This window comes from Balaenoptera acutorostrata, chromosome 16, assembly GCF_949987535.1.
Source record: "Balaenoptera acutorostrata chromosome 16, mBalAcu1.1, whole genome shotgun sequence".
In the NCBI taxonomy this organism is placed as follows: Eukaryota; Metazoa; Chordata; class Mammalia; order Artiodactyla; family Balaenopteridae; genus Balaenoptera; species Balaenoptera acutorostrata.
Window position 1 is genome coordinate 29,050,336 of NC_080079.1, and position 15,903 is coordinate 29,066,238.

At 38.3% G+C, this 15,903-nt stretch overlaps 1 protein-coding gene across 1 annotated transcript in view; it reads left to right on the forward strand.

The window, feature by feature from the left end:
• CPN1 (carboxypeptidase N subunit 1) overlaps positions 1-15,903 on the forward strand; it is a 58,902-nt gene that overhangs the window by 1,208 nt on the left and 41,791 nt on the right. Inside the window, exon 2 of the mRNA XM_057531104.1 lies at positions 952-1,004. The gene's annotated coding sequence lies outside the window, so the exon portion shown is untranslated. The remainder of the gene's footprint in view (positions 1-951; positions 1,005-15,903) is intronic.

Sequence of the window (15,903 nt, forward strand, 5' to 3'; positions counted from 1 at the left end):
GCCTATGAGATGTAAGTGGGAGTCATGTGTAAAACTGTGGGAAGTTTGCTTTTGTTTTTATTTTTTTAAGCAACTTTATTGAGATATAATGCACACACCCTATGTAAATGGAATCATACAATATGTGGGGTTTTTGTGACTGGTTTCTCTCATTTAGCGTAATGTTTTCAAAGTTCATCCATGTCTCAGCATGGATCAGTACTTTGTTTCTTTTTATTGCTGAATATGTATCTAGCACATTTCATTTATCCATTCTTACCAGCAGGGTGTGAGGGTGGGAAGTTTGCTTTTGAAGGAAGAAGGTGTGCTCCTTCCTGGTGGTTGGATTGTGACTGTGACAATGGGGCTGGAACATCTGTCTGGACAATAAGTTAAGTGTGTGTTGAGATAGGTAGAGCAACAAGCTAGAAGGAGCCTGGGCCATTTGATGAGCACAACACTGGTCTTGAACCTATTGCTTCCAAGCTCCATTTATGTAAGAAAGAGGTCAAGCTCCAATCATTTGGCATTTTCTATCTAGTCCTGAAGCATATAGGGTGTTGGGGGCAGGGAACACTGATGAAAATCAGAGAATATAGAGAAAGCCATTCAGGAAGGCAGAATAGCAGGGAGGTGGCAAAAGGAAGAGTTCAGGAAGAAAAATAAAAGAAAAAAAGAAGAGCATTACAAAGAGCTCAGCACAGCCTTGGAGCATCAGGAGCACATGGCTTTTTATAAGAGACACTGACAGCTTTGATTTTGTGGCGGGTTTTGATGAGTAAATGAAACTTACTGCAAAGGGCAGATAAATGCACTTTGAAAAGGTATCAACCTAATAATCTTGAAAATATAAATTTCATTTAAGTTTAAATTGTTTCTGTTACACTCTTTTTCCTTCTCTACAAATGTTGTTGAAAAAACATAGCAACATAATCACCATCCCTTAATGATTTCTGGTTTTCTTTTCTTTAGAGCCATTAGTTGGCAACTAATATTTCGTCTTGTGAAGAAACATTTTTCCAAAGGTAAGTGATTCCTTCAGCTTTATTTCAACTTCTTTTTCTTCTGTTAAATATATGTTCAATGTAGTATTTTTTATTTTTAAAAGCATAAAGACTATGATCCGTTTATGTAAAATTATCTATCCCTCTATCTGCAAATTCATTCTTTTACAAATATTTAGTGAGCACCTAGTATGTGTTAAACATTATGTTAAGCATTGAGGACAAAGTAGTGAGAAGAAAAAAAAGAAAAAGACCCCCAAAAATAAATAAATAAAAGCAAGACAGTAATCCTTGCCTTCATACAACTTACATTTTAGTGGTAAATACAACCCCCCAAAAAAGGAACAAATAATTATATAGTTTGCCTTTAGATAATGATAAGTATTATGAAGAATAATCAAGTAAAGGAATAGATAATGGTAAGGGGTGGCAACCAGGGACTAGTTTAGGTGGGAAGGTCAGGGCTAGCCACTCTAAGGTGGTGGTATTTGAGTGTGGACTTAAGTGATGTAAAGGGAAAACATTTAAGATAAGAGCATGCAAACATTTAAGATAAGAGCGGTCCAGGCAGAAAGAATAGTAAGTATAAAGGCCCTGGGGTAGATATAAGCTTGGTATGTTTAAGAAATTAAAAGGATTTTGTGACCGTTGCTTACTGGCCCTTTTTGCTATTGTAAGAATTTTTTATTTTAAGTATGGGAAATCACTGAAATGTTTTGAGTCAGAAAGTAATTTAGTTTATGTTTTTAAAACACTCTGGCTACGGTGTAGGGAATAAAACTAGTAGGGCAAAAAAAAAAAAAAAAAAAAAAGGAAATGGAGAATATTTGAGGAGGCTTTTGTCATTGTCCAAACAAGAAATCTATGATGGGGCTGTTTTCACCATCCAAGCGAGTAAGATACAGTCACCTGGACTAAGATGACAGTGGTCAAGGTGAGAGAAATAGTCAGTTTCCAGACATACTTTCAGACATACTTTCAAAGCAGTCTGTATAACTTGATGATATGGGGAGTGAGATAAAGAGAGGGATTGTGGATGAGTCCTAGGTTTTGGTCTAAGAAATTGGATCAATCATGGTAATACTTGCCAATTTGGGGAAACTGAAAAGGGAAAGAACAGATTTTAAGAGTCATCACAATAAGATTGATTGTCACCAGTTGATTACAGTGTCCTAGCTGATGGGGTATGGGGGCAGTATCTTATTTTTATCCTCATATTTTTCTATGTTTTCATAACAAACATACTCATTTTTACATAAGCATATAAAGTTATTTTTTAAAAGAAGGATTTTTCAGTTACTCTTAAGAACTGGAAGCCAGATTGAAGGCAGTTTTTGTGATGTAACCAGGCCCACGTGGTGGAGGCATTCCGTGTTATGGAAAGCACCAAGCTTTGGAGTCAGAAAGCTAATTTAATCTCCAGATTTTCTAACTATATGTTATATGAGCTGGGAAAATCATTTAAGTTTTAGGGATCTTCATATATGTAAGTGGAATATAATGGTCTCAAGAAAGATTGAGGTGAAGTTCAAATGGGATTATGTGGGTAAAAGCATTTAATCATTCAATCATTCACTTACTCCACAAGTATTTAGTGGAACTTACTACATGCCAGGCCCCAGTCTAGTTGCTAGAGACACATCAGAAAATAAAAGAGATCAATTCTCTGCCCACAGGGTGCTTATAGCCTTATAGGGAGAGAAGACAATAAACAGACAATTAAATATACAATATATCAGATGGTAAAAAGTGCTTTGAGGAAATATTAAATAGGGGAAGGTGAAAAGGGAGTGCTGGGGACACGGTTGGTTTCTCCTCATCCAATTGACCCATCACTGATTGGTGTCACTTGTGGACACAGTTTGTATCTGTAAGGCTCTGTCTGGCTCCAGGGACTGGAGTGGGGGTTAGTGGCCTTAGGAATGGGTACCTAGGGAGATTAAACAAGATGGCGGAGTAGAAGGACGTGCACTCACTCCCTCTTGCGAGAGCTCCAGAATCACAACTGGCTGCTGGACAATCATTGACAGGAAGACCCTGGACTTCACCAAGGAGGATACCCCATGTCCAAGGACAGAGGAGAAGCCACAGTGAGACGGTAGGAGGGGCGCAATCAGAGTAAAATCAAATCCCATAACTGCTGGGTGGGTGACTCACAGACTGGCGAACACTTATACCACAGAAGTCCACCCACTGGAGTGAAGGTTCTGAGCCCCACGTCAGGCTTCCCAACCTGGGGGTCCGGCAACGGGAGGAGGAATTCCTAGAGAATCAGACTTTGAAGTCTAGTGGGAATTGATTGCAGGACTGTGGCAGGACTGGGGGAAACAGAGACCCCACTCTTGGAGGGCACACACAAAGTAATGTGTGCATCGGGACCCAGGGGAAGGAGCAGTGACCCTGGGGGAGACTGAACCAGAACTACCTGCTGGTGTTGGGGGGTCTCCTGCAGAGGCGGGGGGTGGCTCTGTTTCACCGTGGGGACAAGGACACTGGCAGCGGAGGTTCTGGGAAGTTCTCCTTGGCGTGAGCCCTCCCAGAGTCTGCCATTAACCCCACCAAAGAGCACGGGTAGGCTCCAGTGTTGGGTTGCCTCAGGCAAAACAACCAACAGGGAGGGAACCCAGCCCCACCCATCAACAGTCAAGTGGATTAAGGTTTTACTGAGCTCTGACCGCCACAGCAACAGGGAGGGAACCCAGCCCCACCCATCAACAGTCAAGTGGATTAAGGTTTTACTGAGCTCTGACCGCCACAGCAACAGTCAGCTCTACCCACCACCAGAGCCTCCCATCAAGCCTCTTAGATAGCCTCAACCACCAGAGGGCAGACAACAGAAGCAAGAAAAACTACAATCCTGCAGCCTGTGGTCCAAAAACCACAGTTACAGAAAGACAGAGAAGATGAAAAGGCAGAGGGCTATGTACCAGATGAAGGAACAAGAAAAAACCCCAGAAAAACAACTAAATGAAGTGGAGATAGGCAACCTTCCAGAAAAAGAATTCAGAATAATGATAGTGAAGATGATCCAGGACCTCGGAATAAGAATGGAGGCAAAGATTGAGAAGATGCAAGAAATGATTAACAAAGACCTAGAAGAATTAAAGAACAAACAAACAGAGATGACCAATACAATAACTGAAATGAAAACTACACTAGAAGGAATCAATAGCAGAATAACTGAGGCAGAAGAACGGATAAGTGACCTGGAAGACAGAATGGTGGAATTCACTGCTGCAGAACAGACTAAAGAAAAAAGAATGAAAAGAAATGAAGACAGCCTAAGAGACCTCTGGGACAACATTAAACGCAACAACATTCGCATTATAGGGGTCCCAGAAGGAGAAGAGAGAGAGAAAGGACCAGAGAAAATATTTGAAGAGATTATAGTCGAAAACTTCCCTAACATGGGAAAGGAAATAGCCACCCAAGTCCAGGAAGCGCAGAGAGTCCCATACAGAATAAACCCAAGGAGAAACACGCCGAGACACATAGTAATCAAAGTGGCAAAAATTAAAGACAAAGAAAAATTACTGAAAGCAGCAAGGGAAAAACGACAAATAACATACAAGGGAACTCCCATAAGGTTAACAGCTGATTTCTCAGCAGAAACTCTGCAAGCCAGAAGGGAGTGGCATGATATACTTAAAGTGATGAAAGGGAAGAACCTACAACCAAGATTACTCTACCCGGCAAGGATCTCATTCAGATTCGATGGAGAAATCAAAAGCTTTACAGACAAGCAAAAGCTAAGAGAATTCAGCACCACCAAACCAGCTCTACAACAAATGCTAAAGGAACTTCTCTAAGTGGGAAACACAAGAGAAGAAAAGGACCTACAAAAACAAACCCAAAACAATTAAGAAAATGGTCATAGGAACATACATATCGATAATTACCTTAAATGTGAATGGATTAAATGCCCCAACCAAAAGACATAGACTGGCTGAATGGATACAAAAACAAGACCCATATATATGCTGTCTACAAGAGACCCACTTCAGACCTAGGGACACATACAGACTGAAAGTGAGGGGATGGAAAAAGATATTCCATGCAAATGGAAATCAAAAGAAAGCTGGAGTAGCTATACTCATATCAGATAAAATAGACTTTAAAATAAAGAATGTTACAAGAGACAAGGAAGGACACTACATAATGATCCAGGGATCAATCCAAGAAGAAGATATAACAATTATAAATATATATGCACCCAACATAGGAGCACCTCAATACATAAGGCAACTGCTAACAGCTATAAAAGAGGAAATCGACAGTAACACAATAATAGTGGGGGACTTTAACACCTCACTTACACCAATGGACAGATCATCCAAAATGAAAATAAATAAGGAAACACAAGCTTTAAATGACACAATAGACCAGATAGATTTAATTGATATATATAGGACATTCCATCCAAAAACGGCAGATTACACGTTCTTCTCAAGTGCGCACGGAACATTCTCCAGGATAGATCACATCTTGGGTCACAAATCAAGCCTCAGTAAATTTAAGAAAATTGAAATCATATCAAGCATCTTTTCTGACCACAACGCTATGAGATTAGAAATGAATTACAGGGAAAAAAACGTAAAAAAGACAAACACATGGAGGCTAAACAATACGTTACTAAATAACCAAGAGATCACTGAAGAAATCAAACAGGAAATAAAAAAATACCTAGAGACAAATGACAATGAAAACACAACGATCCAAAACCTATGGGATGCAGCAAAAGCGGTTCTAAGAGGGAAGTTTATAGCTATACAAGCCTACCTCAAGAAACAAGAAAAATCTCAAGTAAACAATCTAACCTTACACCTAAAGAAACTAGAGAAAGAAGAACAAACAAAACCCAAAGTTAGCAGAAGGAAAGAAATCATAAAGATCAGAGCAGAAATAAATGAAATAGAAACAAAGAAAACAATAGCAAAGATCAATAAAACTAAAAGTTGGTTCTTTGAGAAGATAAACAAAATTGATAAGCCATTAGCCAGACTCATCAAGAAAAAGAGGGAGAGGACTCAAATCAATAAAATCAGAAACGAAAAAGGAGAAGTTACAACAGACACCGCAGAAATACAAAACATCCTAAGAGACTACTACAAGCAACTTTATGCCAATAAAATGGACAACCTGGAAGAAATGGACAAATTCTTAGAAAGGTATAAACTTCCAAGACTGAATAAGGAAGAAACAGAAAATATCAACAGACCAATCACAAGTAATGAAATTGAAACTGTGATTAAAAATCTTCCAACAAACAAAAGTCCAGGACCAGATGGCTTCACAGGTGAATTCTATCAAACATTTAGAGAAGAGCTAACACCCATCCTTCTCAAACTCTTCCAAAAAATTGCAGAAGAAGGAACACTCCCAAACTCATTCTATGAGGCCACCATCACCCTGATACCAAAACCAGACAAAGACACTACAAAAAAAGAAAATTACAGACCAATATCACTGATGAATATAGATGCAAAAATCCTCAACAAAATACTAGCAAACAGAATCCAACAACACATTAAAAGGATCATACACCACGATCAAGTGGGATTTATCCCAGGGATGCAAGGATTCTTCAATATACGCAAATCAATCAATGTGATACACCATATTAACAAATTGAAGAATAAAAACCATATGATCATCTCAATAGATGCAGAAAAAGCTTTTGACAAAATTCAACACCCATTTCTGATAAAAACTCTCCAGAAAGTGGGCATAGAGGGAACCTACCTCAACATAATAAAGGCCATATATGACAAACCCACAGCAAACATCATTCTCAATGGTGAAAAACTGAAAGCATTTCCTCTAAGATCAGGAACGAGACAAGGATGTCCACTCTCACCACTATTATTCAACATAGTTCTGGAAGTCCTAGCCACAGCAATCAGAGAAGAAAAAGAAATAAAAGGAATACAAATTGGAAAAGAAGAAGTAAAACTGTCACTGTTTGCGGATGACATGATACTATACATAGAGAATCCTAAAACTGCCACCAGAAAACTGCTAGAGCTAATTAATGAATATGGTAAAGTTGCAGGTTACAAAATTAATGCACAGAAATCTCTTGCATTCCTATACACTAATGATGAAAAATCTGGAAGAGAAATTATGGAAACACTCCCATTTACCATTGCAACAAAAAAAATAAAATACCTAGGAATAAACCTACCTAGGGAGACAAAAGACCTGTATGCAGAAAACTATAAGACACTGATGAAAGAAATTAAAGATGATACAAATAGATGGAGAGATATACCATGTTCTTGGATTGGAAGAATCAACATTGTGAAAATGAGTATACTACCCAAAGCAATCTACAGATTCAATGCAATCCCTATCAAATTACCAATGGCATTTTTTACGGAGCTAGAACAAATCATCTTAAAATTTGTATGGAGACACAAAAGACCCCGAATAGACAAAGCAGTCTTGAGGCAAAAAAATGGAGCTGGAGGAATCAGACTCCCTGACTTCAGACTATACTACAAAGCTACAGTAATCAAGACAATATGGTACTGGCACAAAAACAGAAACATAGATCAATGGAACAAGATAGAAAGCCCAGAGATTAACCCACGCACCTATGGTCAACTAATCTATGACAAAGGAGGCAAAGATATACAATGGAGAAAAGACAGTCTCTTCAATAAGTGGTGCTGGGAAAACTGGACAGCTACATGTAAAAGAATGAAATTAGAATACTCCCTAACACCATACACAAAAATAAACTCAAAATGGATTAGAGACCTAAATATAAGACTGGACACTATAAAACTCTTAGAGGAAAACATAGGAAGAACACTCTTTGACATAAATCACAGCAAGATCTTTTTTGATCCACCTCCTAGAGTAATGGAAATAAAAACAAAAATAAACAAGTGGGACCTAATGAAACTACAAAGCTTTTGCACAGCAAAGGAAACCATAAACAAGACAAAAAGACAACCCTCAGAATGGGAGAAAATATTTGCAAATGAATCAACTGACAAAGGATTAATCTCCAAAATATATAAACAGCTCATTCAGCTCAATATCAAAGAAACAAACACCCCAATCCAAAAATGGGCAGAAGATCTAAATAGACATTTCTCCAAAGAAGACATACAGACGGCCACGAAGCACATGAAAAGATGCTCAACATCACTAATTATTAGAGAAATGCAAATCAAAACTACAATGAGGTATCACCTCACTCCTGTTAGAATGGGCATCATCAGAAAATCTACAAACAACAAATGCTGGAGAGGGTGTGGAGAAAAGGGAACCCTCTGGCACTGTTGGTGGGAATGTAAATTGATACAGCCACTATGGAGAACAATATGGAGGTTCCTTAAAAAACTAAAAATAGAATTACCATATGACCCAGCAATCCCACTACTGGGCATATACCCAGAGAAAACCATAATTCAAAAGGACACATGCACCCGAATGTTCATTGCAGCACTATTTACAATAGCCAGGTCATGGAAGCAACCTAAATGCCCATCAACAGACGAATGGATAAAGAAGATGTGGTACATATATACAATGGAATATTACTCAGCCATAAAAAGGAACGAAATTGAGTCATTTGTTGAGACGTGGATGGATCTAGAGACTGTCATACAGAGTGAAGTAAGTCAGAAAGAGAAAAACAAATATCGTATATTAATGCATGTATGTGGAACCTAGAAAAATGGTACAGATGAGCCAGTTTGCAGGGCAGAAGTTGAGACACAGATGTAGAGAATGGACATATGGACACCAAGGGGGGAAAACTGCGGTGAGGTGGGGATGGTGGTGTGCTGAATTGGGCGATTGGGATTGACATGTATACACTGATGTGTATAAAACTGATGCCTAATAAGAACCTGCAGTATAAAAAAACAAACAAAACAACTAATACTAAACTTTCATTGGGTTATTTGTATGGAAATATGTTAATATAAATGTTTCAGACATTACATGAAATTTCTAAAAATGTTATATTTGTATTTGTATGGAAATATGTATGGAAATATGTTAATATAAATGTTTCAGACATTACATGAAATTTCTAAAAATCTTATATTTGTATTTGTATGGAAATATGTATGGAAATATGTTAATATAAATGTTTCAGACATTACAGGAAACTTCTAAAAATCTTATATGTTCTGGTATAAGGTTATAAGTAATAATCCTAGTTATTACTTTAAAATGTATATCTCAGAAATAACTAATTTTCTTGTCAACTGCATTATTATGAACTTTCATCAAATCTTTAACCATGGTCATTTTTAAGTCTTCTGTCATTTACAGACAGTTCTGGGTGTACTCTGATGATTTTGCAAGTATGTTCCTATAAAAGGGTTTCATCTTCAAGAAATTCATGGAAAAGACTCTGACAAGTACAGGTTTCTGGTAACTGACTGTACTGCTGAACTGAATGAATAAGCATTTTCAGAACTCTAATGAAAAACTGATGAACTCATAAAAGTGCTAACAAAAGATCAAGATGAAAAAAAAAATTAATTACATGGGACTGAGTGAACTGATGAGGATGAGTATAATTTTTGTGACTTTCTGTCTGAATTAAAAAAAAAAATCCCACAAGGACTCAGAGGCAAAGAATATACAAATCAATTTTCACTGCAAAGTAAAGGAGCTGTTACAGTGGAGGATTACTGGACTGAATGTCAATATTATGACATAGTATGAGTGTGTTTCATGTTTGGTAATTGCAATCATTGTTGCTTTTGTTGTGGTCATCCATGTACAATGCTTGGTGTCAGTCTATAAAAAAAAAAAAAAAAAAGAAAGTGAGCAGAGGAAAGAAATGCGGCAAAATTTTCAAATATCGTCAATCCTAATTCTCAACTATTAAGGTTATGCAAAGATAGCATTACCTTTTCTACTTAACTCCTTGCTCATTACATAATAATTCAGGTTTACTTTACAAAAATCAGAAAATATAGGAAAGCCAATAAAAGCTATTCATAATCCAAAAAAAAAAAAAAAAAGAGCTACAGATATTTCATGAGTTTTATATTACTAATTCCTGATATTTCTAATTCAAATTTAGTACTAAAGTCTATTTACTTAACCTTGTTACTCTTACATCTGTTCCTCTGTACTTCCACATAGAAAATCTTAGTTCTCAACATGATTAGTCATTTGCATTATTCCACAATATTCACAACACTCTCAAAATGATATTAACAACACTAACACTAACAAAAGAATACTATAAGCAGATAATTTCTTTTTCAGTTCTTTTTGTCTTTAGAGTATATTCTTGGTGGTGCTTTTGCCGGCATACCTTTGAGATATATTTCTAGAAGTGAGGTTACTGGACCAAAGGGTACAAGCCTATGTAATTTTGCTAGATATTGTGACTTTTCTGTCCAAATTTTGTATTCCCACTAGTGATGTATGAGTGCCTATGTTTCCACTGGCGTGTCACCAGAGTACATTTTCAAATTTTTAATATTTGCCAAACTAATAGGTGAGAAACGGTATCATAGTGTAGTTTTTTTTTTTTTTAATTTATTTATTATTTATTTATTTATGTCTGTGTTGGTCTTCGTTTCTGTGCGAGGGCTTTCTCTAGCTGTGGCAAGTGGGGGCCACTCTTCATCGCGGTGCGCGGGCCTCTCACTATCGTGGCCTCTCTTTCTGCGGAGCACAGGCTCCAGATGCGCAGGCTCAGCAATTGTGGCTCACGGGCCTGGTTGCTCTGCGGTATGTGGGATCTTCCCAGACCAGGGCTCGAACCCGTGTCCCCTGCATTGGCGGGCAGATTCTCAACCACTGCGCCACCAGGGAAGCCCCATAGTGTAGTTTTGATTTACATTTCTTTTTATCATGAAAGCAAGTGAGAACCAGTAGCTTATCTATGGTTAAGGACCATTTGCTCTTTTTTTTTTTTCTTTTTGGTGAAAAGTATGTTCATATATTTAGTCTCCTCAACACAGTAAAACTTCACAACATTGCAAATATATGATACATTTTATAACACAAGCTTCTTTCATGCTATTGGTGTTTTTATCCACATAGCTCCACTAATGCACTGTGTAACCCTTCTGGCAGCTCTCCACCTTCACACTCTTTTCCCAAGGGGTTAAACCATGACTTAACATACTGTCAAATGAAGAAGATTTTTTTTGATGATGGCTATTCTGACCGGTGTGAGATGATATCTCATTGTAGTTTTGATTTGCATTTCTCTAATGATTAATGATGTTGAGCATTCTTTCATGTGATTGTTGGCAATCTGTATATCTTCTTTGGAGAAATGTCTATTTAGGTCTTCTGCCCATTTTTGGATTGGGTTGTTTGTTTTTTTGATATTGAGCTGCATGAGCCGCTTGTAAATTTTGGAGATTAATCCTTTGTCAGTTGCTTCATTTGCAAATATTTTCTCCCATTCTGAGGGTTGTCTTTTCATCTTGTTTATGGTTTCCTTTGCTGTGCAAAAGCTTTTAAGTTTCATGAGGTCCCATTTGTTTATTTTTGCTTTTATTTCCATTTCTCTAGGAGGTGGGTCAAAAAGGATCTTGCTATGATTTATGGGAGGGAGGGAGACGCAAGAGGGAAGAGATATGGCGATATATGTATATGTATAACTGATTCACTTTGTTATAAAGCAGACACTAACACACCATTGTAAAGCAATTATACTCCAATAAAGATGTTAAAAAAAAAAAAAAAAAACAGGAATGGGTACCTATTAGAAATCCTCATGGAGGTATGAGGTACGTAGCTGGAAGTACAGTTTTGGAGTTCAGAGAAGTAGAAGCAAGAAATATAAATTTGAGGGTCATCAGCTTATAGTGGGATTTGTCGATGAGACCATCTGGAATTAAGTGCTGATAAAGAGAAGAAATTCAAGAACAGACCCCAGCAGACTCCTACAGGGTCAGCGTTATAAGGAGGGATCAATAAGCTTCACCCCTCTTAAAACTCTCACCAAACACACACTCCTCTACCGTTTTTAATCTGGTTAACATCTATTCATTCAGATCTCAGATCTCAGTTCATACATTACTTCCTTCATTTTAAAATTTATCCAGAACATTATACTGGGATTTAGTGGTGAACAGTAAGTAAGATAAGTTAGTCTTGCCCTTCACTGAGTTTATCTTCTACTGGAAGAGAAAGCCAGTAGACAATAAAGAAGCAAATAAATAAATAAGTACAGACTAAGTCAAATATTCTGATTGAAATAAACAGGAGATAAGACTGAGCATAACCAGGGGAGGCCTCTTTAGATGAGATATCAGGGGAAGGCCTCCATGTGTAGTTCACCATTGTGCTAATATCAGAAGTATAAGATGAGCTGGGAGAAGAACATTCCAGGCAAAGAATTGGAAGATCTTTCCCGAGGACTGATTTGCCTTACTCTCCATGCTCAGCCAGGTTCCTTTTGCCCTACACTCTCCTAACCCTTAAAACCCAAGTAGCTCTCAGAGTCCTTGCTGACTTGAATTGAGCTGGACTCTTGATTCACTTATAGGTCCAGTCAACTAATAATTTATTAAGCAGGCTTAAATTACATTGAGACTGTACTGCAGAAGCTCAGAGTTACTGCTGGAGGATAGAAAGAAATTTTAAAACTAAGATTACTGAAGGTGTGGGTTGGGAAGTTTGATTCATTTGCCTAAACAAGGCTCTGCAGGGCTGGCTTCCCAAGATTTGAGTCAAGACCCTCGGAGGATGTCAGACAAGTGAGCTTTCTGCTCCAGCTTTCCCTGACTTCCAAGAACCCCAGCTCTATCCAAGACTTAAGGTATTAGGGGGTGTATTCATTTCCTATTGTGGGTAAAAAATTACCACAAATGTAGTGGCTTAAAACAACCCCGATTTGTTATCTTACAGTTCTGGAGATCAGAAGTCTGAAATGGGTCTCATTGGACTAAAAGCAAGGGTTGACAGGGCTGCATTCTTTTCTTTTTTTTTTTTTTTTTTTTTTTTTTTTTTTTAAGTTTTTACTTGATTTTATTTATTTATTTATTTTTTTTATTTTTGGCTGTGTTGGGTCTTCGGTTCGTGCGAGGGCTTTCTCCAGTTGCGGCAAGCGGGGGCCACTCTTCATCGCGGTGCGGGGACCGCTCTTCATCGCGGTGCGCGGGCCTCTCTCTATCGCGGCCCCTCCCGTCGCGGGGCACAGGCTCCAGACGCGCAGGCTCAGCAATTGTGGCTCACGGGCCCAGCCGCTCCGCGGCATGTGGGATCTTCCCAGACCAGGGCTCGAACCCGTGTCCCCTGCATTGGCAGGCAGATTCTCAACCACTGCGCCACCAGGGAAGCCCCTGCATTCTTTTCTGAAGGCTCCAGGGGAGAATGTGTTTCCTAGGCTTTTGTAGTTTTTAGAGGCTGCTTGCATTCCTTGGCTCATGGCCCCTTCCTCCATCTTCAAAGCCAGCAATGGCCCACTGAGCCCTTCTCACGTCTCATCACTCTGACTCTGACCCTCCTGCCTTCCTCTTTCTCTTATAAGGACACTTGTGATTACACTGGGCCCACCTGGATAATCCCTCCATCTCAAGATTAGCTCATTAGCAAACTTAATTCCATCTGCAAACTTCATTCTCTCTTGCCATGTAACATAACATATCCATGGGTTCCAGGGATTAGGATGTGGACACCTTTGGGGGCCATTATTATACCTACCACAGGAGGATACAGGACTCTCTGATCTGATTCAACTCCCACATATCCTCCAGCAAGCCCTCCCTGATCCCCCAAAACTAGGTTAGGTGACCCTGCTCGATGGCCCATGTGGTTGCATCCATCACTCTTCCCCTAGTGTTGTGCTTGTTCACTAGTCTGTATCTTTGAGGATAGTAGCTGCTTTTTTCACTCTTGGTTATCTGTCTCTTCACTGGAATGTAAGCACCACATGGTCAAAGATCTTTGTTGGTTTTATTCTATATCAAAAATAATGACACAAGTAAAGCCTTTAGATATATTCAATATATGTATTGAATGAATGAATTGTATCTCCATCACCTAGCCTGGTCTCTAGCACAGAGTAGATAGAGGCTTAATGCTGCTGCTACTATTAATACTGCTAATAATATTTATTACGCCCTTACTATGTGCCAGGCACTGTGCAAAAGGCCTTATGTATATTATCTTGTTTGAGTCACACAACTCATGAGGAAGGAGCTGATTTTTCTCCATCCTATACGGAGGGAAACTGAGGTTATAGAAGTTAATTATTTGGCCCAAGATCAAATGGCCTAAGAGGGAGTTGAACTTGTATTTAAAATTGTATATCTCTGCATATGCTAAGTGAAATAAGCCAGATAGAAAAAGACAAATACTGTATGATCTCCCTTATATGTGGAATCTAAAACAGCCATACTCGTAGAAACAGAGTAGAATGGTAGTTGTCTGGGGCTGGGGAGTAGAGGAAATGAGATGTTGGGCAAAGCGTACAAACTTCAAGCTCTAAGACAAATAAGTTCTGGGAATCTAATGTACAGCATGGTAATGGTAGTTTACAGGACTTTATTATATACTTGAAAGTTGCTAAGAGAGTAGATTGTAAATGTTCTCATCTCACACACACACACACACACACACACACACACACACACACACAAGTACATGAGGTGATGGAGGTGTTAATTAACCCTAATGTGGTAATCATTTTGCAATGCGTACATGTATTAAATCATCACATTGTATACCTTAAATGTACACAGTGTTATATGTAAATTACATCTCAATGAAGCTATAAAAAATTTTTTTTAAATATTATATCCCCCTGACACTCAAGTTCCTTCTACTTCTAGTTGCTTTGAGAGACATTGTATGCCCTCTGGCTTCAGGGCATATGCTCTGGTACTCTATGTGAAATTCCAGGGAAGGAGTGTCAACCTCAGCCCTGATGTACAGAGGGTATTCCTTGTTTACAACAACCCGAAGTTCATACAAGCAGGGAGGGTACATCCCTCTCCTAGAGAATGGGTGTCATCTGTTTAGCATGAGTGAGGTCACCATAAGAACTAAAGAGACATTTACCAGAGAAATGGGAATTCTTCTGCAGAGGAACAATTTGGGACTATCTCGGGACCACTAAGCCAAGCCTTCAATAATGACAGTAGATATTGTCCTGTTGACAAAAATTCAATTAATTATCAAGTTAAGAGGGGAAAAAGGGGGAATGTTATTCAAGCCAAACTGAAGATTGTAACCTGGGAAGCATATTCTTTTTTTTTTTTTGAATTTTTGAATTTTATTTTATTTATTTATTTGTTATACAGCAGGTTCTTATTAGTTATCTATTTTATACATATTAGTGTATATATGTCAATCCCAATCTCCCAGTTCATCCCACCACCCACCCCTTCCCCCCTTGGTGTCCATACGTTTGTTTTCTACATCTGTGTCTCTATTTCTGCCTTGCAAACTGGTTCATCTGTAGTACCATTTTTCTAAATTCCACATATATGCGTTAATATACAATATTTGTTTTTCTCTTTCTGACTTACTTCACTCTGTATGACAGTCTCTAGGTCCATCCACGTCTCTACAAATGACCCAATTTCGTTCCTTTTTATGGCTGAGCAATATTCCATTGTATATATGTACCACATCTTCTTTATTCATTCATCTGTCAATGGGCATTTAGGTTACTTCCATGATCTGGCTATTGTACATAGTGCTGCAATGAACATTGGGGTGCATGTGTCTTTTTTTTTGTTTTGAAAACTCTCTCTTGGTTCTTTCCAACAAGATGGGCAATGATTTATTTGAAATCACCAAAAATAACATCTTACAGAAAGGGAACTATACATTACACAACCAAGTGTAGCTATAAAATCTCAAACATTCAGGCAATGCTTTATTTAGATCACCAAAAATAAGGTTTTATAGAAAAGGAACTGTAACAAGCAAATGTATAGCTGCACATTTTCTTTTGCCATCAATATCA